The sequence below is a fragment of the Oncorhynchus mykiss genome, chromosome 6 (genome assembly GCF_057628025.1).
Source record: "Oncorhynchus mykiss isolate SJ-2025 chromosome 6, ASM5762802v1, whole genome shotgun sequence".
Taxonomy (NCBI): domain Eukaryota; kingdom Metazoa; phylum Chordata; class Actinopteri; order Salmoniformes; family Salmonidae; genus Oncorhynchus; species Oncorhynchus mykiss.
This window is the reverse complement of record NC_143027.1, coordinates 36287501-36312500: the sequence shown is the minus strand read 5'-3', so window position 1 is coordinate 36312500 and position 25000 is coordinate 36287501. Positions and strand designations below refer to the sequence as shown.

Genomic DNA, 25000 nt, shown 5'->3' with positions numbered 1-25000 from the left:
CTTGTGTTCCCTTCCTGCCTCACACAGAGGGACAGAGATAGCTCGTGTTCCCTTCCTGCCTCACGCAGAGGGTCAGAGATAGCTTGTGTTCCTTCCTGCCTCACACAGAGGGACAGAGATAGCTTGTGTTCCTTCCTGCCTCACACAGAGGGTCAGAGATAGCTCGTGTTCCTTCCTGCCTCACACAGACGGACAGAGATAGCTCGTGTTCCCTTCCTGCCTCACACAGACGGACAGAGATAGCTCGTGTTCCCTTCCTGCCTCACGCAGAGGGTCAGAGATAGCTCGTGTTCCCTTCCTGCCTCACACAGACGGACAGAGATAGCTCGTGTTCCCTTCCTGCCTCACACAGAGGGACAGAGATAGCTCGTGTTCCCTTCCTGCCTCACACAGAGGGACAGAGATACAGGGAGATCCTGTTTCCTTTGAGTCCCTCTCTCCTCTCGCCCGCGTGAGTCATTTTGTGTGGGGTGGAGACAAAGAATACAGTCAGCTCGAGCGCACACTGCACATAGACTTGAATTGTTTTGTGAGACATTTGATCTAACAAACAGGCATATTGTGTGTGTGTGTGCTTGTGTGTGTGTGTACACATCAGCAGGGGGGACTCCGGGGCAGGGCAGGGTGTTGTGTTGATGTCATGTGTTTTCTGCCTCCCAGTGCGTCCCCCTGGACAGCTGGTAAAGTGACAGAGAATACTATAGAGAGTTCAGGACAACAGGCTGCAGCAGCACAGCAGGCTAATGACTGAATACTGCTCACACGGCTACAGGGCCAGTCTCACAGCTACCTATGTCTTGGTCTCGGCTCTCCTCAGCTGGAATATCACTTTATCGCATTGATGGGGGAAGTAGTGAGGGGATGACAACACACACAGTGCCATCACCTAGGCATTGCTGCACACGTGTGTATGCGCGTACGCACGCACACACACACAATCTCACACCTCCTCGAGTACACATCTATGACGAAAAAAGAGGATAAAATATGACAGAAGCTGAGAGAGTTTGCCAGGCAGGGAGAGGCTGAGAGGAGGGCACACTTGAGAGAGAAAAAAGCAAGCGGGAACAAAGGAGAAAGGCACACAGGGAAATGAAAGGAGCGAGAGAACGGAGGAGAGGAGAAGGGACGGGAGATGGAGAGGCAGGGCTGCACACACTCAAAGGGCCCTGGATGAGGTCATCTTTATTAATATCCCCAATAACAACAAACATCCCAACTCTCCATCCATCCCTCTCTCTCTTACTCTCTCTCTCCCTCCCTCCCTCATCCTCCCCTCTCCGGCTGCTCCTTGAGCTCCTTGAGAGATGGTGAGGCCTTCTCTGACGCAATGGGAGGCCTGGTTGAGTACAGGGCTGCGGGCAAACACACACACACACACACACACACACACACACACACACACACACACACACACACACAGACACAAACACAGGCAGAGAGTGCTGCAGAGCGAGCAGCCAGCCCAGCCGGGAGCTGTGTGGAGGTGATCTGTCAGAGGGTAACGGTGCGGAGCGGTGGGGGGTATGGCATGAGGACAGACAAGGCGGGGGCTGCAGACACACGGACAGATTTGTTCCTTCTGACAGGAGAGGAGAAGGATGGTTCCCTTCTAGCCTCGCTGCAGGGAGGAGGCGAACAGGTAGTGGTGTGTGTGTGTGTGTGTATAGTGTGTGTGTATAGTGTGTGTGTATAGTGTGTGTGTGTGTGTGTGTGTGTGTGTGTGTGTGTGTGTGTGTGTGTATAGTGTGTGTTGTTCTCCTCCATGCACGTCTAGGTCACATCTCCTGCCTGATGATGAACAGTTAAGAGTCTGACAAACAGCCTAGAACACAGCATGATAAAGCCTAACAACCAGGCCTCTGGCGCTCTCTGTCTCACTCTCTCTCTCTTATGGGCCCCCAGCCAATAGAAACAAGCAGCCACCATCTAACATGTCCATATGGCACCACATTCCCTTTATAGGGTGCCATTTGGGACAAACGTCCATCTAAACAGGGGCCTCAAATCTGTCTGGTGCAATTTACAATAAGTGCCTAGAGGTCAGCAGCAATGATATTTTCATCCTTGCCCCTCTAATCGGAGATTGATTCAGACCTGGGGCAACAGAGTGGTTTCTCTGGCCAATCAATGAAATGAATGAATCAATTCAATTAGATTCATTAAATTAATTCATTAATCAGGGGGACGAGAATAAATCAGCAACACTGTGCACCTTGAGGCCTTGATTTATATCACGGATCAAACCTCTTAGTCCAGGGTCGTGTTCCAAATGGTACCCTGTTCCCTTGTCTTCGGATGGCTTCCTTCTCCTCTTCTCCCCTGGATGGAGTGCTTCAACTACATCCACTTCCTGCAGAGCTACAACCACACCCACCTCTACACCTGTGGAACCTACGCCTTCCAGCCCAAGTGCACCTACATCGTGAGTGGCTTTCAATGGCTGAGTCCCAAATGGCACCCCTATTCTCAAGAGTTTATTTCCATTTTTTCACATTTGCAATTTTTCGTCTGAAATGAATGCTCTTGGGTTTCTTTCAATGTGTATGACTGTTATTCACTTTTTAAACATTTTTCAAACGAGACATCCAACACACTTGTTGTTTTCCAAGATGTGCTATTATGCGTAGTCCAGGTGGCTGGAACGTTCCAGAAGGTTTTTGCAGCTGGGCCAAAAGGGAGTCATTTAGCGAATCATTTCCATTATATTTGTCTCTTCAGTCATAAGTTTGATTTTTCTAAATATTTTTTTCTCCACACTTAGGAACGCAATCAGAACCTTATCTTATTCATTCAGGCTACCCCCTGGCTCAGCCAGATACAGTGATAGGCATCTGTCAGCCTCAGCTGTTCACACGCTGGCTAACTAGCGTTACGATTTGAGCTTTTGAGTGTTATGGAGCTTTCTGGTTATGGATCCCTTTGACTGTTTGAAGCCTGTGATATCTGTTCCTGTTGGCCAAAAGAGGAAACTTTCTGAACAAGCTCATGAAAAGTAGAGAGCCAAGATCCAGCGACAGAGACCAATAATAGACTACTAGCTGCAAAAATAATGAGGCTGAAAACAGCAGGCTGTGTCACTTCCACAATAAGAATCAATCCATCCTTGACTGGCAAATTAATTGCGACAGACTTTCCATGCCCTTATTATTCCTTAAATCCTCCCCTAAAGTTTATATAATCAAAAAAAAAAAAAAAGATTCCCTTGATTTATCCTAACAAGCAAAAAAATATTTCAAAAGTTGCTTAAATGTCCAAAAGGAAAATAAATTGTATGTACTTTCACCCTTTGGATACAATGTTTTTTTGTTGTTGCAATTCCTGAAAATGGATCTCTCTCTCTCTCTCTCTCTCTCTCTCTCTCGCTCTCTCGCTCTCTCGCTCTCCCTCCCTCCCTCCCTCCCTCCCTCCCTCCCTCCCTCCCTCCCTCCCTCCCTCCCTCCCTCCCTCCCTCCCTCCCTCCCTCCCTCCCTCTCTCCCTCTCTCCCTCTCTCCCTCTCTCCCTCTCTCTCTCCCTCTCATCCATTTACATTGGTGGAGGGCTTAGAGAACCAAGACCCTGATAATGCACCATGTGAAATGATGTTAAAGTGTAACGGCAGCTATTAAATGGTGTTTACGTTGTGAAGAGATTGAAAGATGCCATGTAATACCCTCAATAATGGTAGGGGAATGATCTCCTCTTTCAAAAGTCTGCAGCCTAGGATATAGGAGACAGGAGGAGGAGGACTTTGTGGCATGGATCAAACGAGAAGAAAGAAAACATTGGACATTTTGTTATTGCCGCAACGGAAAAACAAAAACTGTAGGGTGGCTTACTAGAGGCAAACAGGGGGGAAATGAAACAGACATAAAGAAATCGGATAAACAGACAGACAATGTCCTAATCCGGCCTAAAGTCAGTTATAGGCAGCGCCAGGACTTCAGACACAAAAACACAAAGGTACTAGTAATGTACCTGTAGTGGCCATGGTGGGGAGAATGAGATAGCGACAGAGATGAAGAGCTAGATGGAGGGAGAGAGAGAGAGAGTTCAGAGCTAGCGTCCTGTAGGAAGCTAAGTACTGTCCACCTGTGCGGTCCATTGATTGAATGAGCGATGAGAGAGAGCACTAACGCCACATTCTCCTGCTTGCCAATAAATCAATAGACCACTTCCAATTACTGCATCTGCTACTGCTGCTACTATATACAGCTGCTGGACTGGGCCAATACACTGAAAACCATCACCACGACCACTCTCCTCTGATCATGGTCTCACTGTGCATTGTACAGGTGGCCTAGAGGACAGCATGCCAATGTGGTGTAAGTGTGTGTGTGTGTGTGTACGCGACTCACAGAGAGTGAGATAGGAAAGAGAAAGAATTAGGGAGAAAGAATTAGAGAAGGCGACGATGTAAAAAGCGTTAGATAGATAGGGGTGTGTGTGAGTGTACGGTCGGTCAGCACCCTCCCGCCCTGCTGCTGTCGCCATGACTCAGTCAGTCAGTGACTCTGCATCTTAATTCGCCTCCTGAAAAAAGCACACAGACACAGACTCATAAACCGGTTAGTAAGGCACTGTGGACTCCCTGCTGCAGTCACGATATACACACACACACACACGCACACACACACGCACACACAGGCACACACGCACGCACGCACACACACACACGCACACACACACGCACACACAGGCACACACGCACGCACACACACACACACGGACACACACACACACACGGACACACACACACACACGCGTGCACACACATGTAGCGGACATGAGTCGGTCATGGTCACGTGGTGAGGTAGCCCTGCCTGCAAACTGGAATTTCCTCTTGGTCTGATGGTCTAAGACATTGGTTGCTCCCGCGTGTCACATACACACAAAGAAATCTCAACGTAGATGAACCACAGAGCGAGTCACACGCTCAGTATGCAACACCAAAGGAGGTTGCAGGAGAAATACTAGCGAACTGGTTTCTGACGACATGCAGCGGTTCCCCATCAGCTGACGGAGCACCAGAGAGTGATGGGCAACAGACACTATGTGCGGCACGGTCATATCGCAGCTCTCTCTCTTCCTGATGACTTGCTACTTTGTGTGTCAGACAATAGTAGTGTAGAATCCAGGAGGAGAAGCAGTCAACCAGCCACACACACACACACACACACACACACACACAGAAGAACAAAGTAAACGTCCGCACAGCATCTCACACACACAGACAACGCGTGCACACACACACACAGGCCGCACCCGTGGTGCCCCGCTGTGTGGGCGACTGCCACACACACACTGCAACATTTATTTAAAAAGGGGTCCCTCTCCCACAGGGAGCGAAAGACAAATGTAAGAAATGTAATCCTGGCACACAATTCACGGTACATCAGTCGATAGGCCTCGGCACAGGGGAGGCCGGAACACTGTGAATTTTAAGAAGGGGGAAAAAACAGAATTCATTTACTTTACAGGTTGGCTCCCTTATCAGCCAGAGAGAGACAGAGGGAGGAAAGGAGGGGGGAAGACGAGGAGGGAGGGAGAGGTGGAGGAGGAAATAGAGAGGGAGGGAGAAGTAGAGAAGGAAGGAGGAGAGGTGGAGGAGGAAAGAGAGAGAGAGATAAAAAGAGGTAGTAAAACAGAGGTGGAAAGGTAAGCGATTGGAGGTATCCATCTGCATCTCTGCCTCTCTCCAGCGCGTCTCATTCCATTATTTCTCAGGCCGCTTTTAAAGAGACGCTTTAAAGATTTTTTGATGCGTAGAAGCAGCGAGTTTAAGAGAGAGGGCGCACACAAAAGAACTCGCTCCACCCAGCTACCACTGGGCTATGTCTCCTGCCACTATGGGGCTGGGTTCAACACTGGTTAAATATCAGAATAAAACATAGTTTGCCTTTCTCTCCCCTTTTTCAGGAAAAATAAACGTTGCTTAATAGGCGAAAAAAATCAGCTCCTTGATAAACTGTTCCATATGCCACGAGTCAGTGTGTTAGAGAGAGGGGTGAGGGAGAGAGGGGGAGAGATGGGGGAGAGGGAGGAGAGTGGTGAGGGAGAGAGGCGGGGGAAGAGAAAGGTGAGGGAGAGAGGGGGGAGAGATGGGGGAGAGGGAGGAGAGTGGTGAGGGAGAGAGGCGGGGGAAGAGAGAGGTGAGGGAGAGAGGGGGAAGAGAGAGGGGGAAGAGAGGGGGGGAAGAGAGAGGGGGAAGAGAGAGGGGGAAGAGAGAGGTGAGGGAGAGAGGGGGGAAGAGAGAGGTGAGGGAGAGAGGGGGAAGACAGAGGGGGAAGAGAGAGGGGGGAAATGGGGGAGAGGGAGGAGAGTGGTGAGGGAGAGAGGCGGGGGAAGAGAGAGGTGAGGGAGAGAGGGGGGAAGAGAGAGCAAGAGAAAAAGAAAGCGGCACGTGGAGACCGTCTATACAAATACACAGGGCACACAGCTAGGGGATTGTGGGAGAGAGAGAGAAACAAGAGAGGAAAGCAGAATGAGAGAGCTGGGTCTGAGATTGATGGTATAATTGTTGACTGCTGGTCCAGCCTTATCTCACTCTCTCCGAACCTACGACAAGGTATGCAGGGATATTTCTCCGCCCTCCATCACTTCCTTTCGGTCTGACCTCCTCTCACTCTCTCCAGGTCTGTGTCACCCTCTCCTCTCCAGGTCTGTGTCACCCTCTCCTCTCACTCTCTCCAGGTCTGTGTCACCCTCTCCTCTCCAGGTCTGTGTCACCCTCTCCTCTCCTCTCTAGGTCTGTGTCACCCTCTCCTCTCTTCTCCAGGTCTGTGTCACCCTCTCCTCTCTTCTCCAGGTCTGTGTCACCCTCTCCTCTCTTCTCCAGGTCTGTGTCACCCTCTCCTCTCCTCTAGAGGTCTGTGTCACCCTCTCCTCTCTTCTCTAGGTCTGTGTCACCCTCTCCTCTCTTCTCCAGGTCTGTGTCACCCTCTCCTCTCCTCTCTAGGTCTGTGTCATCCTCTCCTCTCTTCTCCAGGTCTGTGTCACCCTCTCCTCTCTTCTCCAGGTCTGTGTCACCCTCTCCTCTCGAGGTCTGTGTCACCCTCTCCTCTCTTCTCCAGGTCTGTGTCACCCTCTCCTCTCTTCTCCAGGTCTGTATCACCCTTTCCTCTCTTCTCCAGGTCTGTGTCACCCTCTCCTCTCTTCTCCAGGTCTGTGTCACCCTCTCCTGTCCTCTAGAGGTCTGTGTCACCCTCTCCTCTCTTCTCCAGGTTTGTATCACCCTCTCCTCTCTTCTCCAGGTCTGTGTCACCCTCTCCTCTCTTCTCCAGGTCTGTATCACCCTCTCCTCTCTTCTCCAGGTCTGTGTCACCCTCTCCTCTCTTCTCCAGGTCTGTGTCACCCTCTCCTCTCTTCTCCAGGTCTGTGTCACCCTCTCCTCTCTTCTCCAGGTCTGTGTCACCCTCTCCTCTCTTCTCCAGGTCTGTGTCACCCTCTCCTCTCTTCTCCAGGTCTGTATCACCCTCTCCTCTCTTCTCTAGGTCTGTGTCACCCTCTCCTCTCTTCTCTAGGTCTGTGTCACCCTCTCCTCTCTTCTCCAGGTCTGTGTCACCCTCTCCTCTCTTCTCCAGGTCTGTATCACCCTCTCCTCTCTTCTCCAGGTCTGTGTCACCCTCTCCTCTCCTCTCTAGGTCTGTGTCACCCTCTCCTCTCTTCTCCAGGTATGTATCACCCTCTCCTCTCTAGGTCTGTGTCACCCTCTCCTCTCTTCTCCAGGTCTGTATCACCCTCTCCTCTCTTCTCCAGGTCTGTGTCACCCTCTCCTCTCTTCTCCAGGTCTGTGTCACCCTCTCCTCTCCAGGTCTGTGTCACCCTCTCCTCTCTTTCTCGGGTCTGTGTCACCCTCTCCTCTATCTCCCTCAAATCCTCCAACTCCTCTTTTCTCTCTCCCTCCCTTTTTCTCTTCCAACTTCCTTGTGTTGCCGCCTCACCCTCTTCGGGGTCTCTGAGTCCATCTTCCCCCTCCCTACCTCTCATCCTCTCTCTATCCATATCTCTCTTGCTTTCCCTCCTTCTCACCATATCCCCCCATCTCGCCATATCTCTCACTCTCTTTCCTTTTTCTATATTTCACCACCCCCCCCCTCCCTCCCTCCCTCCATCTCAGTGAGCCAGAGAGGGTGTAGCGGGCTGGAAGAGATCAGCGGGGGGTCTGCAAAGTGCAGCAAGCTCAGGGTCAGAGGTCTGACTACTGCAGGCTGGGAGGACAAGGGGGGAAACACAGACACCCCCCACATGCACACACCACACCCCTGTGGGGCCCCCTCGCCACAGCCACAAGCCGCCCCAACACCCCTAACAACAGCCCCATTATTGGACCTAGCTCTGGCTCTGTCTGCAGTTTACGCAGCTGGGAAAGGAGGCATTGACATTGGACTGGACTGGCATTGAGCTGCCAACAGGAGGCGCTAGGCTAGGCTAACCCCACTCGCCAACTCACCACACCCTGGGAGAAAAGCTGTCTCAGTCCCACCACGGTGGCTGAGCTCAGCTGGTGTCTGGCGGGAGCTTGGCTGGGTCTCTAAAGGGCGAGACCCAGTGATAAGCCGTGGCTCTGTGCCTCTGCCCCTGCTCTCTCCTGTCGAAAAAGGCCATCAACTCAGCTCAGCCTCACTCCTTCCTGGCTAAGCTCCTGCTCCATACCAGCTTCAGGGCTACTTTTTATTGTTATTTTTGTCCAGCCACAGTTTATGTGTTTGTGTGTGTGTGTGTTTTAGTGTGCGTGCGTGTGTGTAACAGGCCTGCGCTCCGGGCACTTCCTGCCACTAACGGTTCGGTGGCGCAGTCACACGGGAACACAAGGCGAGCTGTATCGGAACAGAACAATGCCAAAAAAAAAGCTCTAATAAAAACAAACTGCAATGCTCAACTGGGGGAAATAGGCTCATCTCCTGCTGTTCATCTGCATGGATGGACCACAGTCTGCAAACACAATGCAGTGCCCACAGGCCCACAGTCAGGGAAGGCTAGGTAACACCGGGAAAAGCTTTATTCTCATGCTGCTACTACACACAATACACACTCCTACCCCATGGACCACCATGTTTATTACACACAAGCACGCACGCACACGCAGACACTGCATAACACACACCAAACACACAACTACAGACACAATGGACCCAAACAGCCCTGGCTCATTAACTAGAGCACAAAGGATAACAGTGACATTGATGCTAAGGAAACAGAATGGACAGTAGAAACAGAAAGGCTGCTGAAAACATCTGTTCAAGGAGAGCGAAAACAACATGAGTTCCAACTTCCAACCAACTAACACACATCAATCTCCTCTCTGAGCGACATTTCCGTAAATAGCATGTTGTAGGTGCCGTCCCAAATGGCACTATTAATACAAGTGCACTACTTTTTGACCAATGCCCGTAGGTCCCTGGTTAGAAGTAGTGCACTATATAGGGAGTTGGGTCATTTGGGACGGACTCATACAGTACATAGGCCTTATACAGCCCGAGCTTGTTGGCAAGCCTTTGGCACAAAGGAAATCACTGTCCAACTGTCTCTAATACAATCCAGCTTCCACCTGCTTCAGGGGAGCCCACAACCAAATGCTGAGATGAGACAAATGGAAGAAAAAAAAGATGACCCCACTTCAGGCTGTTCTAAGAAGCTGTTATGAGATGGAATAACACAGAATCTACGTTGAACAAATATCATTATGCCAGGCAACACACACATAAAATGACAGAAACATATGCAAGTAGATGTAGATGCCCCCCCCCCCCCCCCCCCCCAACAGAGCGAGTTTTGAAAATCAGCATGGGAGCCTTGAGGAAGGACAGTGAAATAGCAGATCAGTGGTCAATACTGGTCAGCTGGTAAAAGAAAAACACAAGCAGCTCTTTGCTCTATCCAGCGCCGCTCTCTCTCTCTCTCATACATAACGCAAGGCTTCGGTCGGAACACTGGACTTCTTATGAACCGTGCAGAGAGAGAAGGAGAGATTTCTCTGAAGCTCAATATCTCAAACTACAGTGCACGTCCTCTAGGGATTTTGACCCAGAAGACAGGCCAAAGTGTCTCATCTCATGTAGAGCTAGAATGTTACTGTAGAACCAGAACCGGGGACAGAAATCACCAGTGTGATCTATTCACAGGACCGCTCCTATGTGTGTGTTTGTGAGTTTGTTTAACCCTCCTTGTGGGTACCATAAGTCCTCACAAAGAGAAGTCAAACAAGGAAAATTGAGAATAGGAATTTGGGTTAGGTATAGTTTTAGGGTTTAGGGTTAGAGGTTTGGGGTTAAGGTTAGAGTTATGGTTATGGTTAGGTTAAGGTTGGGTTAGATTTAGGGCTAGGGAAAATAGGATTTTAGATGGGAATCAATTATTTGGTCCCCACAAGGATAGCAATACAAAACTGTGTGTGTGTGTGTTTTCGAATGCATACAAAATGGTGTGTTTTAAAAAGTAACCGTGTGTGTTCGTGTGCGTGTGTGTGCTGCAGAGTGTGTGCTGCAGAGGGAACCCAGGCAGCTACACTTCACAGTCCTGCGTCGATGAGTGTTTCTCTCTCTGGCCCACAGCTGCACACACAGCAGCCTCTCTCCAGCACACAGAGGGCTTTGGGAGCACCATCAAAACACAGGCCTATAACAACCCAAACTACCCCCACCCTATCCCTGATCCCCTCACCCTCCCCATGATGCACTTAAAACACTATACCCCCCCCCTGCACCCCGCTTCTCTAAACATCATGCTGTGTCCAGCCCCAGCCCAACCCCCCACCGTTTCCCTTCAGGCCTAACACACACACACACACACACACACACACACACACGTGCACACGCACACACAAAGACAGACATACACAAAGCCAGATGACCCATCTGCTCCTGTTCCGAAGCCCTCTCAGCTGGCCTGCCTGCATCACACCATCACAGCCCCAGCCACTGGCACGGACTCTGCAGTCCTTTACTCTCCTCTGCTGCCGACCGACAGGCCTGCTATAGTGCTGATACAAGACTATCACCCTCATTACACACCAGGATAGAGAGAGGGTGGGAGAATAGAGAGAGGATGGGAGAATAGAGAGAGGGTGGGAGAATGGTGAGAGGATAGAGAGAGGATGAAAGGAGGGTGGAGGAGAGAGACAGGGTCAAATTGAGGAGAAATGGAGGCTGAGAGAGAGAGAAGGATCGGAGAGGAATTAACATTTAAGATGGAGAAGGATCCAAATTCCAAAGGAGAGCAATGAATCGTGAAAAGAGGGGCTCTTTTTTTAATCTCATCCCCAGATTGCTGCCGCAACACAAGGGTAAAATCAAACTGTTGCTCACTGAGCTGTGCAGTGAACCGCATGCATTCAAACAGATTATTGCTTGCGAACAAAACAGGTTGAGATCAGTTGCGAATATATATGCAGGCGTTACGGCATCACCAGCAGAGAGAAAAGAGATTGATGTAACCGTGTATTTCACATGTTTGGATGGCTGTCTGCCACGCGTGGTCACTCACTCCAATATCTGCTGCGTTTACATTTCACAAGAGGCACGGGGATGACCGAATGCACTGTAGCAGCCAGACGCAGGACATGTGTTGGTGCTCCATGTCCCAGGCATAATGCAACCACCACACTGCACACAGGACAGCTAGCTTCAGCTTCACACACACACGCACACACACACGCTAGCAGAGGATAATGGAGATATAGAGAGCCAAGTGGTTACAAATCCATCTTTCGCCACTTAACCTAAAGAACGACGGCATCACAGTATTAAAAGCTCTTTATAGGCCAACCATGAGGCTGCCTGTGAGGGGGCTGAGGAGCAGTGGGGATTCTGGGGACTAGGAGGAGGGGCGGGCAGCAGGATGTGGGGCCCATTGTGTGGCAACAATGAAGAGATCAACCCGGCAGGAGCCAAATCGGACTCTCAATAGACGCTTTAGCATCTGGGGGGAGGGAGGGCGCTGAGTGTGCATGCTTCCACCACCATTTCCCCTGCCTGCCAAATGGACACACACAGGCCCTGGAGAAGTGTGGTGAATATCCCTAGACACACATGGGCACACACCCTGGAAATGTCAACACACCACCGACACCATTGGCATTGTAATTTCACTGTGGCAGTATTATTCGTTGTGCGCGTGCGCGCACACTTGCACGCACGCACGCACGCACACACACACCCAGAGAGACTTTAAAAACTGATCGTGGACCAGTCCTTAGGAATAAAGTCAGCACCACACAATCCAACGTGCGCAAACCCTGTTGTCCAGTCAGTCACCCAGCAAAGCAGTTCAACTGTTCTGCTCACACGCTCTAGCCAATTACTATAATCAGTCAGCTGAAGCTAACATTTACTTCATTACCGTTAAAAAGAAAGCAGCAAAAAAGAACTGGTCGAATTAATGCGTTAAGCCACTGTGAACTGGATAATTGTAATAATGTTTAATAACGGTAAAATAGTCCTCTCCAAAAGATCTATAGTGTGATACCAACGTACACATATCAGACACGTGATTTTCTTTCGAATCTGATCTAATTACAGTGGCTGTTTCGCAATCCAATGTATCCAAATGGCTTTAACAGTTAAGCTACGCGGTGCCCGATTTTAGACAGCATACATACTCTATTTCACTCACTACAAACGTGGCACACATACATAGAACATGTACGTCGAGAAAATAAGGAAACGGTCTACTCAGATGATTTCGAACAGCATCGAATAAACATGGTCTGAATCCGGATTTAAATGTGGTTTTGTAGGCTAACAAGAAAAACATTTGATTCGCTTCCAGCTGCTTCCCAACCGCAGTGCGCTGTTTACAGTGGACTAGTAGAGATAAAGTTGCAGCAAGAATACAATTACGTTAGGTAAAAAACATTGTCCAGTATACATAAAACCCGGTAAGAACAGTGTAGCCCACTTTTAAAGCGTGTGGCAACAGTTGGAGCCCTGCTGACTAAGCCAACGAACGGATCAGATGTTTTTCTCATTTTTTCCCCTCTTATTTTTGGCTACTTTAAATATTCAACATTAGGCATTCTCACGATGTATCCAACCTACAGGATAACGCTCAAAGGATTTGAATAATGTTGCAATGATTGCAAAAAAACTTACCGTAGTATTCGTTCTCTTCTGTACGCTTCTCTGTTCAGCAGTTGTGATGATAATAATGCAATAGGCCTACTCTCTCTTGTCAGTTCTCTCCGCAGTCGCGTAAACTGACGACAGATTCCGTATCCTTTTCCTTTCCGTTATCTCGGCTTTGTTTTTGGACGATTCAGTTAGTTATAAATTATTCCACATTCCCAACAAATGTCACTTGTATTTCTTTGCGTTTTTCCTTTACATTTCTTGCGAAGCATCTGGAAATCAAGACATATGATGCTGTCAGTTTACATAGCGGAACTCGCTCTCTGCTCCGCTCACTCCCTCAATCGCCAGGCTCTGTAATAGGAAACCAAGAAAGAAACAATACGCAAATAAGATCCACTTCCAAAGCATATAAAACCTCTCCTCGGCGCTCTCCGACGGAGAACTGCACAACTCTCGATATGAAGAAGTTTCTGCAGAAATAAAAACAGTCAGTAGATAGAGGGACATCGGTTGGTCGTCGCATTAATGAACAGATATTCCGGTGGAATACCGGTTAAGTGTGCCTATACCGTTACGCTGCAGCGTGTGCCATACTTCTGTATTACGTATCACAGTGGGGACCAAGGATGACACAAAGGCACAAACAGGTCCCCGCCCATTCCCCCTGTGCAATTCCCAGACTGGGCTATTTGATAGTCCCAAAAGTCAGGTTACAGAGGAATAGCCCTTTTGATGAGTTATGGTAATTTAGGCATATATAACACACTATATAGATATGAATATGAGTTTGATTAGGAAAATTAATAGCAGATTTCTAGACCATTTTTGTGATTTGTTTTAGGAAGTGGACTTCTGTGAGGAATAAAATATATGTCTATCTGTCTGTCTAGTGATGAGAGAAAGTCAAATATTGTATGATGATATTGTACAGGTGTCGGATCTTAATTTGACCAGTTTCTCAAAGCAGGAAAATAATCCTGTAGCAACAGGAAATGTGAATTATTGTGTGGATTATAATGGATGGACATTTTTGTAGGGTTTGATATATATTTAGTTAGGGGCAATCAAGACGGACATTTTTTAAATGACAAACTTTTTAATTATTTTGAAACGGTGCAGGAAATTTCCTGCAACAGGGTGATTAAATTAAGATACTACAACGGTATGAAGGAGGGGAAGAGAACAACAGATCTGAAAGAGGAAACATACAAAACATGGGATTATGATTGGCAGATTAGGTGGCGGGATTAGGAGGTATAGTATAGTAAAGAATCCGATCATCTCAAATATCCAAGAGATTTCATACTAATAGATGCAGACAAACGTTTGATCTTCTTCGTCTCTTGGTATGGGAATGGATGATTAAAAGTCCTGTGTGAATGCATGTGTATTATATGTACAGTAAACTGTTACCACAGTGAGCTATAGTAATATGTCAATATTATGGGTTGTTATTCTAATAGACTCTGAAGAAGTGATTTGCATTAAGATTATAAATCCAGTAGCCTATGTTATCACAGTGGGTTAGATATTGTAATAATGTGTTGCGTTTCTGACAGGCTCAGAGGAAATAGTTGGCTCGTGTTTGAAAATTGGCCCATAGCAGTTACAGAAATGTCAAAGTGAATTGACTAAGTCTCAGACATAAATCTCCAGACAGTGGAGATGTGTAGCTCCGAGCGTTTATGGAATAGATAGAAGGTATGTAAAGGTGAAATAGTGAAGAGGCCCATTCAACTTCAATCACTAGTCAATTGTGTTACTTCTGTTACTTTAGTTGTGTAATGTTGATGTACTATGCCTACCAACAGGTAAACAGGTGGGTAATAAGCACTCCAATCCATTGTGTGTTTTTGCTGAAATCAAACATCTGTGAGCTAGAGGGTGGAGCTACATTTGTTTTAGTTCAAGTGGCATCATTCATTCCTGTCAGATTTAATGTAGAGGCCTTTGCAGTTTGCACATGAAGCCTTGAAACAACCCTAAAAGCATAAATTAGAGCTGCTGACAAAGAGTGCAAGACACAGTGCCTTCGGAAAGTATTCTGACCCCTTCCTCCTTTCCACATTCTGTTACTTTACACCATTATTCTAAAATTGATGAAAGAAATGTTTTTCCTTAAATCAATCTACACACAACACCCCATAATGACAAAGCAAAAACACGTTTTTAGAAATGTACATAAGTATTCAGGCCCTTTGCTATGAGACTCGAAATTGAGCTCAGGTGAATCCTGTTTCTATTGACCGTCCTTGAGATGTTTCTATAAATTGAATGGAGTCCACCTGGGGTAAATTAAAATGATTGGACATGATTTGGAAAGGCACACACCTGCCTATATAAGGTCCCACAGTTGACAGTGCATGTCAGAGCAAAAAAACAATCCATGAGGTCAAACGAATTGTCTGTACAGCTTGGAGACGGGATTGTGTCGAGGCACAGATCTGAGGAAGGGTACCAAAAAATGTCTGCATTATTGAAGGTCCCCAAGAACACAGTGGCCTCCATCATTCATAAACGGAAGAAATTTGGAACCACTAACTCTTCCTAGAGCTGTCCGCCCGGCCAAACTGAGCAATCGGGGGAGAAGGGCCTTGGTCAGGGAGGTGAACAAGAAACTGATGGTCACTCTGACAAAGCTCCAGAGTTCCTCTATGGAGATGGGAGAACCATCCAGAAGGACAACCATCTCTGCAGCACTTCAACAATTAGGTGTTTATGGTAGAGTGGCCAGACGGAAGCCACTCCTCAGTAAAAGGCACATGACAGCCCGCTTGGAGTTTGCCAAAAGACACCTAAATGACTCAGACCATGAGAAACAAGATAATCTGGTCTGATGAAACCAAGATTGAACTCTTTGGCCTGAATGCCAAGCGTCACGTCTGGAGGGACTGGGGGACTAGTCAGGATCGAGGGAAAGATGAACGGAGCAAAGTACAGCGAGATCCTTGATGAAAACCTGCTCCAGAGTGCTAAGGACCTCAGACTGGGGCGAAGGTTCACCTTCCAACAGGACAACAACCTTAAGTGCACAGCAAAGACAACAGAGGAGAGGCTTCGGATGTCAAGTCTCTGAATGTCCTTGAGTGGCCCAGCCAGGGCTCGGACTTGAACCCAATCAAACATCTCGGTAGAGACCTGAAAATAGCTGTGCACCTATGCTCCCCATCCAACCTGACAGAGCTTGAGAGGATCTGCAGAGAAGAATGGGAGAAACTCAACCCTTATCTGTTTCACTTGTCTTTGTGATTGTTTCCACCCCCCTCCAGGTGTTGCCCATTTCCCCCAATATCCCCGGTGTATTTATAACGGTGTTCTCTGTTTGTCGGTTGCCAGTTTGTCTTGTTTGTTAAGTCAACCAGAGTTTTTTTTGTATCAGCTCCTGCTTTTCTCCAGTCTCTCTTTTCTCGTCCTCCCTTGCCTGTCCTGACCCTGAGCACGTCCGCCTGACCACTCTTCCTGCCCCTGACCCTGAGCCTGCCTGCTGTCCTGTACCTTTGCTCCGTCTCTGGATTACCAACCCCGGAACGCTTCAATGGAGAGTCAAGCACCTGTCGGGGGTTTCTAGCTCAGTGTGCCCTAATTTCCCTTTTCACCTGGGCTACTGTTGTATGGGAACAGCAGCCGGCCATATGCGTTAGTCTGGAGGGGTTCGTGGGAGTGGTGAATAAGGTTTTTTACTCCCCATTCTCCGGGAGAGAAGCTGCCTGGGAGATAATCCAGCTTCGGCAGGACTCCTGTAGTGTGGCTGACTATGCAGTGGAATTCCGGTACGTTGGCATAGGAGAGTGCTTGGAACCAGGAAGCACTGTTCAATATGTTCCTGCACGGCGTCCCGGAGGAGGTCATGGACAAGTTTGCTGCTCGGGAGTTACCTACGGATCTCGATTCCCTCATTGCTTTGACCATCCAAATCGATGGGTGACTACGGGAACGACAGAGGGAGAGGAAATTCGACTTCACTCGCACGTCCAGGGATTCCAGCTTGACTCCGAGTCATCATGGAAGTCCCCAACGATCCCGTTGCTGAGAGAACCCGAGGACTCCCGACCTTTCACGAGAGTCGCCGGAGACTGCTGAGTAACCGCTTCCTGAGCCTATGCAACTATCTAGAGCTGGGCTAACGCCAGCAGAACGGCAATACAGGATCAACACGAAGAGCTGTCTGTATTGCGGGACTCTTGGTCATTTTGTGTCCTCTTGTCCTCTAAAGAGATCAGGCTCACTGGCGAGTTCTCTGCTGGGTCATATGGAGAACCTTGCTGCTTCCCTTGCTCGCACCCCTGTTCATGCCATTCTGCTGTTTAGCCAGTCTAAATCTCTCCAGGTCCTCATTGACTCTGGGGCAGATGAGAGGTTTTTTGGATGCTACCCTGGCTTCCGAGCTGAATATCCCCACTCAGCCCCTCTCCACTTCCATGGATGGTAGAACTCTGGACATGTGCGCTACAGGCCTGTGTCACTCATATTACCACTCCCATCAACCTACGGGTGTCAGGGAATCACAGTGAGACTATTTAATTCCTACTCATCATGTCTCCTCAGACTCCCATGGTATTGGGATTCTCCTGGCTCCAGCAACACAATCCCCTCATCAACTGGTCTACTGGTTCCATCATGGGCTGGAGTCCATTCTGCCACGCCCAGTATCTGAAGTCAGCAAAACCTTCCCCGGGACATCTTCCTGCTTGCTCGGATGGTGCCCGGGACCTCTCCGCTATTCTCACCTACATTGGGGACTTCCTAGCTGCAGGATTTATACATCCTTCATCGTCTCCTGCTGGCGCAGGGTTCTTCTTTGTGGAGAAGAAGGACAAAACCCTGTGCCCATGCATCGACTACCGGGGACTCAATGAGATAACGGTGAAGAAATGCTACCCGCTACCACTCATCTCCTCGGCCTTCGAGCTGCTCCAGGAGGTCACTGTGTTTTCTAAGCTGGATATACGGAACGCCTACCACCTGGTGTTGATACGGGAGGGGTGGAGTGGAAGACCGCATTCAACACGGCCAGCGGCCACTACGAGTATTTGGTCATGCCATTTGGCCTCACCAACAACCCTGCCGTGTTCCAGGTTCTGGTAAATTATGTTCTCCGTGACATGTTGAACCGGTTCATCTTCGTCTACATTGATGACATTCTCATCTTCTCCCACTCCCCCCAAGAACATGTGCTCCACGTCCAACAGGTTCTTCAACACCTCCTGGAGAACCCGCTGTTTGTCAAGGCAGAGAAGTGTGAGTTCCATCGCTCCACCATCCCCTTTCTGGGGTACATCATCTCTGCTGGGAGTGTCCAGATGGATCCAGGGAAGGTGATAGTGGTGGTGGATTGGCCCCAGCCTTCTTCCAGAGTGCAGCTGCAACGCTTCCTGGGTTCGCCAACTTCTATCTCCGCTTTATCTGGGGTTACAGCATCCTGGCTTCCCCCCTGTTAGCACTCACTTCTCCCAAGGTTCCCTTCACCTGGTTCCCTGCTGCTGACCGGGCGTTCCCTGGAACTCAAACACCGCTTCACCACTGCTCCCATCCTGGTTTATTCTGACACTTCCCTTCAGTTCGTGGTGGAGGCTGATGCGTCGGATGTAGGAGTGGGTGCGGTCCTGTCCTAGCGTTCTGCCCTGGACCTGACGCTACATCCCTGCGCTTCTTCTCCCATTGCCTCAACGCCACAGAGAAAAACTACGATGTGGGAAATCGTGAGCTTCTCGCAGTGAATATGACATTGGAGGAATGGAGGCACAGGCTGGAAGTGGATGATCATCTGTTCAAACCATTGGACCGACCACAAAAACCTGCAGCATCTCCACACCACCAAACGCCTCAACTCCAGGCAAGCTAGATGGGCCCTGCTGTTCACATGGTTCAACTTTTCCCTCTCATATCGGCCGGGATCTAAGAATGTCAAGCTGGAGGCACTGTCTCGCCGTTATAGCCCCATGGCTATTACCCCAGAGCCTGAGACCATCCTTCCCACCTCGTGTCTGGCAACGGCACTCAGTTGGGGTATAGGGAAACAGGTCCGGGAGGCACAGCGTTCCCAGCCTAAACCCCGGATGTTCATGCCTGACGTGGTCCGCCCTGTGGTCCTGGAGTGGACCTTCTCCTCCAGACTGGCCTGCCACCCGGGTTCCTGCCGGACTGGTCCCTGTGTGCTCAGACCAAGACTCCTCGGCAAGCTCCGGCTGGCCTTCTGCAACCTCTGCCTGTCCCTCACCGTCCCCGGTCCCACATATCCCTGGATTTTGTCAAGGGTCTCCCCCCGTCTGAGGGCAACACTTCCATCCTGACTGTGGTTGACCGGTTTTCCAAGGCCACCAACTTCATTCCTCTCCCCAAACTACCCTCGGCAAAATAGACGGCCCAGCTCATGGTGCAACACGTCGTCCGGATCCATGGACTGCCCGTGGACATGGTCTCCGACTGGGGTCCTCAGTTCTCATCCCAGTTCTGGAAGGCGGTCTATACCCTCATTGGGTTGTCGGCCAGCCTGTCCTCTGGGTTCCAGTCCAATGGCCAGTCGGAGCGAGCCAACCAGGACCTTGAGAGAACTCTCCGCTGCCTGGTCTCCACCAACCCCACCACCTGGAGCCAGCAGCTTGTGTGGGTGGAACGCACGCCCCTGTTGCTGTAGTAAACATTGTTACATCGACATGATCTGCATCTGGGTCTTACGTTTATCCTAATACAACCAAATACATGTGTGCCAAGCTTGTAGAGTCATACCCAAGAAGACTCAAGGCTGTAATCGCTGCCAAAGGTGCTTCAACAAAGTACTGAGTACAGGGTCTGAATACTTATGTAAAAGTTTTACCGTTTTTTGTTTTTTTCCCCAAAATGTCTAAAAACCTGTTTTTGCTTTGTCATTATGGGGTATTGTGTGTAGATTGATGACGGGGAAAAACAATTTAATATATTTTATAATAAGTCTGTAACGTAACAAAATGTGGAAAAGGTGAAGGGGTCTGAATAGTTTCCCAATGCTCTGTAGATAGCCCAAATACAGCACTCAGCATGTTGTGTAACACTTACCCAATACGTTGTTAGAGTGATGGAACAGTCAGGAAAAACAATAACAAGTCAAGTTAAATGCTTACAGAAATTAGGCTACAGACAGTTTTTTTTTTCCAAAAGTTAATTTAAAGGGATAGATCCAGATTTGCTTGGATAGATCCTCTGACTTACAATATATTTTTTTTTAGTAATCACTGGTTTGATAAGCCATCATAGACCTAAATACCTTGGCATGTTCATGCTGTAAATGAAATGAATGGGAATCTATAAGCTAGCAGGGTTATGTTGTCTGCTGGAAAGAGATTCAAGGCCTGAGATACCATAGATAAACGAGAGCGAGAGGGAGAGATTTCATGTGGTGGTGAATTGGTCTCAAACGGAAACACATATGATGCAAACTGTCACGGCTGATGAAAGGAGAGGACCAAGGTGCAGCGTGGTGTGCGTACATTTTCTTTAATTAAGAAAAATGACGCAGACAAAACAATAAACAATACCAAACAAACCGTGAAGCTTAAGGCTATGTGCCATCAAACAAAGTGAACTTCCCACAAACACAGGTGGGAAAAAGGGTACCTAAGTATGGTTTCCAATCAGAGACAACGATAGACAGCTGTCCCTGATTGAGAACCATACCCGGCCAAAACATAGAGATGGAAAATCATAGAAACACAACACATAGAAATGCCCACCCCAACTCACACCCTGACCAAACCAAAATAGAGACATAAAAAGGATCTCCAAGGCAAGCTGATCTGAGCTGAATCTGTAATGTGGCAGTGTGTAATGTGGCATTATGTAAAAACAGGCAGGCAGGTCAATCAAATAATAAACAGACACATGAAACCTCTAACTGTCGCTAAATAAATCCAATGTGAAAAGATTGAAGGATGATCCGCGCGAGGCAAGGCAATGTAGGGCTTGGGTTGCACATCATAAACGTAGCAGATATTACCAAAGGGGTGATTCACAAATCAGGTCAATCCTCCCGGTAACAAGAGAGATCCTTGGGCTGTTATATTGATGGGAGTTAAACCCTGTGGAGCTCCAGCTTCAAGGGGAGAAAATATCCCCAGACGTATTATAAGCGAGATAACAGCACACTTGAAATGCTAAATCATTTTTTTGTTCAATTCTGCTTATTTTGGTCCCAGAGTAGAGCAAGCCTGTCTTGCCAAGGTTGAATGCTGCAACAAGCTCTCACAGTCTCACATCAGAATTAGCCATTCATCCATGTTCCTCAAACGTCAAATTTCAAAGTTGCTCCAAAAGTCAAATTTCTAAGTGTTTAAGGTTACGTTTAGGCATTAACTCCAAATGTTTAAGGTTAGGGTTAAGTGTGGGCATTAACTCAGTATGATTAAGTTAAGGGTTAAGATATGGGATAGGCTTAAAACAAAAATCTCCAAAACAACTATCGCTGGATTCAAACATGCAACCTTCGGCACTAAAGGCAGATGCTTACATCCTTCTGCCTTCCCCACCCTCATCGCCCCAGCAAAACCAAAACCTACTTGAAGTTAACAGCGCTCACTGTTGCCCGTAGTTGCCGGTTTCAACGTCATCTCCCAACGCCCTCAGACAGGGATGGACGTGGACTACTGACTTGTATCACGTGTGACAAGGCTGTGAATTACAACCCAGTTTGAATGAATCATGAGCTGCAGTAGAAACAGTATTAGAACATGATTGAGCACATGGTGAGAAAAACAGCTGTAGAAAGCAGGCCAGAACGGAGTGAGAAGTGGGGTACAGGTTCATTATGACAAAGGTCAGGGGTCAACTCCCATGAGCCTTTGCTGTGGTGGCTGCAATCACTCAGGCTGTGTCTCAAATGACACCGTATTTCCTAAGTGGTGCACTACTTTTGACCATTCTGACCAGGGCGAATAGGGCTCTGGTCAAAAGTAGTGCACTAAAAAGTGGAAAAGGTGCCATTTGAGACGCATCCTCACTCTACCTAGTTTTTGCTCCATTTGAAATTTCCATTACGACAAGCTAGGCTCTGGTTTATAGAGGCTACGGTTTATGAGGGAAGGTTTATGGCGTTTAAAATAACAAGGTGACTATTCTGCTTTATTGAACACAGTACCCTATTTCTTAGCATGTTAGGCCTTTTAGCTACTGTACCAGTTCATTGCAATCATTGAAATGCACACCAGAGGCCACAGCTAAAACCGGACAAAGCTTACATAATACATATTTGCAGTATTATGTATTTGTTGTATTCTACCAGGTAATTGTGGCCTAAAATCAACCTGTAGATCACAAGCTACTGTAACTGAATGGATTATTATTATCTATGCTTACTTCATCATGATTTGTAATGAATAGCTAATAATGCAGATTTTTTAAATCAAGACAAATAAGAAGTACTGAGGCACGACGTAAGGAAGTAACATACAGTATTGACGTTTTGATCCTGAACACTGATTAAGGGATCTGTCATAAATCGCTTCGCAGGCCTTTTTGCAACATTAGCTTCTTGACAGCCACCATTCTCCTCAAATGCTGACCTGTCACATTTCATTACATTGCAATTTCACGAGTAAACATTTTGAGGAGAGAAACAGAGAAATGGCAACATTTCGTGTTCGATTTTCTTTCTCTCCAGATACTTCACTGCTGTGGCATCGACTGCAGAAAATCATTTATATTGAGATGAGAGTTAAAACATGTCCGATATGATAAGTTGCACCCTTCTATTCTGGCCGAGCCAGGAAATTACAGAACAGCACCACATGATTTTATTTGAGTAGCATATTCATTAAAGGACGATCGGATTTGACACAAGCGTTTTTTTAATCCTAGCACTTCCTAGACTGAAAATAAACATTTTTACAAATGCCCTTCATTAACGTAACTCACAAGAATCCTAGATCTTTTTCATCTAACCTACGAAGAGGAATACGCTTTTTAGAATCACCTCGAAACACATTGAGTTATTAGAAGTCTCAAATGGAGCAATTTCTTCATCAAAGCAGAACAGATCCATCTGTAACGAACATCCCCGCCGTCTCACTCTTTAAATACTCCCTTAGCTAAATCTCTTTAAAAAAAAGAAAACCCATCAGAGATTGAGAAATAAACATTCTCTAAGCATAAACTCTCCTCCACTTAATTTCAGTAAGTTCCTAATTCTATAAATCTTCTTAAGTGCTTTTTAAAGTCTGGCACACAATACCCCTCTTTGCCACGCTTTGTCTCTTATGTCTCTTATGGCATATCAATATGCAAATGTTCTTGTCTTATGTAAAGAGAAAAGTTTGGGGTCTGTTTAATTCTGTTGGAAACTGTTAAAAGTGAATGTGGGCTCCGCGGCTGCTGCGGCTTGGGTCCCCAGGCGGCTGGCTGCGTTGTTCCTGTGCGTGTTCAGTCAGTCTGTGAGCTGTGGTAAAGTTGCTGAGGAAGGCAAAGCTGGGACCCAGGGGACCCCACACCTCTCAGTCACTCTGTCCCCCCCTGGCCATTGAGTCACCATAATGAGCAGCACCACCAGCCTCCCAACCCACAGCTCCCTCTCCTCCCTCTACCCTCTTCTCCCTATGGTATGCATGCTACACTGCCTGCCTTACTGCCTGCCTGCTTGAGACCTCACTTTATAATACATAAGCGAACAGCGTATACATGGGAATTTATATATAGCCTACGGGTACAGTATACGACTAGATGTTTTAAAAATGTATTTCTTTTTATTTCACCTTTATTTAACCAGGTAGGCTAGTTGAGAACAAGTTCTCATTTACAACTGCGACCTGGCCTAGATAAAACAAAGCAGTGCGACACAAACCACAACAACCACAATAGGCCATAGTAGCGGAGTAATTACAATTTAGCAAATGAACACTGGAATGATCGATGAGCAGATGATGATGTGCAAGTAGATGAGAGACCATATATAATTGTCCGGTTGAAACAGAGAGCTACTGCTTCTACACCTGCATTGCTTGCTGTTTGGGGCTTTAGGCTGGGTATCTGTACAGCACGTTGAGATGTCAGCTGATGTACGAAGGGCTTTATAAATACGTTTGATTTGATTTACTGTACATGAGGGAAGGTGGGAGGGTTGCACAATGAGTTGTGTTCACGTGTTGCCATTAACTTAGTACAGTAACAAGCTTTTCCAAGAAGACCTGTCTTTTTCAGATGAGACTAGAAGTTTCAAGTGAAATGTTTTGGTTTGACGTAGCCATATTAACTTCACTGTAAAAGCAGTCTTCTGCCGGAGGCTATGTGGTGATATAGCAACCCAGTAAACGGTCCTGTCCACTGAAGGAGCTGCCAAGAATCCTGAGCACGGCTCCTTGCCTCCACCAGCTGATCTTGTGTACAAGGGCTTCATGTGTCCCAAATGGCACCCTATTCCCATATATAGTGCACTACGTTTGACCTGGGGCCCTGGTCAAAAGTAGTGGACTATATAGGGAATAGGTTGCCGTTTGAGGCTCAGCCTCTGCCTCTGCCTAGAGAGGAATGTTGTTTTTGTGACTGGCTGTTGAATTTGACGATGAAAGCCTCAACCAGCTGAACCAGTTGATGTGAGCATAAAAACGGAATGTTGTTGAACATGGTGCAGATTGTGATGCATTTCTATCAGCTAGGGTGGGGAGGTAATGCCCTCGTCAACCAACCTTGTGCCAGGGTTGTGAGCGTGCAACTACCACACACACGTTTTGAACATGTGTGCCATCTCACATCAACATATTCTGCCCACATCTGCCCTCATCTGATTTTACCCATCACCCCTGACTCCTCCATGAACACTACATTATAAGTAATCTAATTCCGGTTGTTACTGAGTTGCATTCTCTGTGATTAAATTCAAGCCATTTACCTGAGACACACCACTCCCTCACTCCATGTAACAAGTATCCAATTTAAGAGGGCTAATTTTACCAGTCCATCTTGTTAGGTCTCAAGAGATATCAAGGCCTGC

At 47.6% G+C, this 25000-nt stretch overlaps 1 protein-coding gene across 1 annotated transcript in view; it reads right to left on the bottom strand.

Annotated features, from left to right (window-relative positions):
- Positions 1-13732, bottom strand: part of LOC110525856 (semaphorin-4C) — a 56117-nt gene extending 42385 nt beyond the window's left edge. Inside the window, exon 1 of the mRNA XM_036980006.2 lies at positions 13072-13732. The gene's annotated coding sequence lies outside the window, so the exon portion shown is untranslated. The remainder of the gene's footprint in view (positions 1-13071) is intronic.
- Between the last annotated feature and the right edge of the window lie 11268 nt (positions 13733-25000).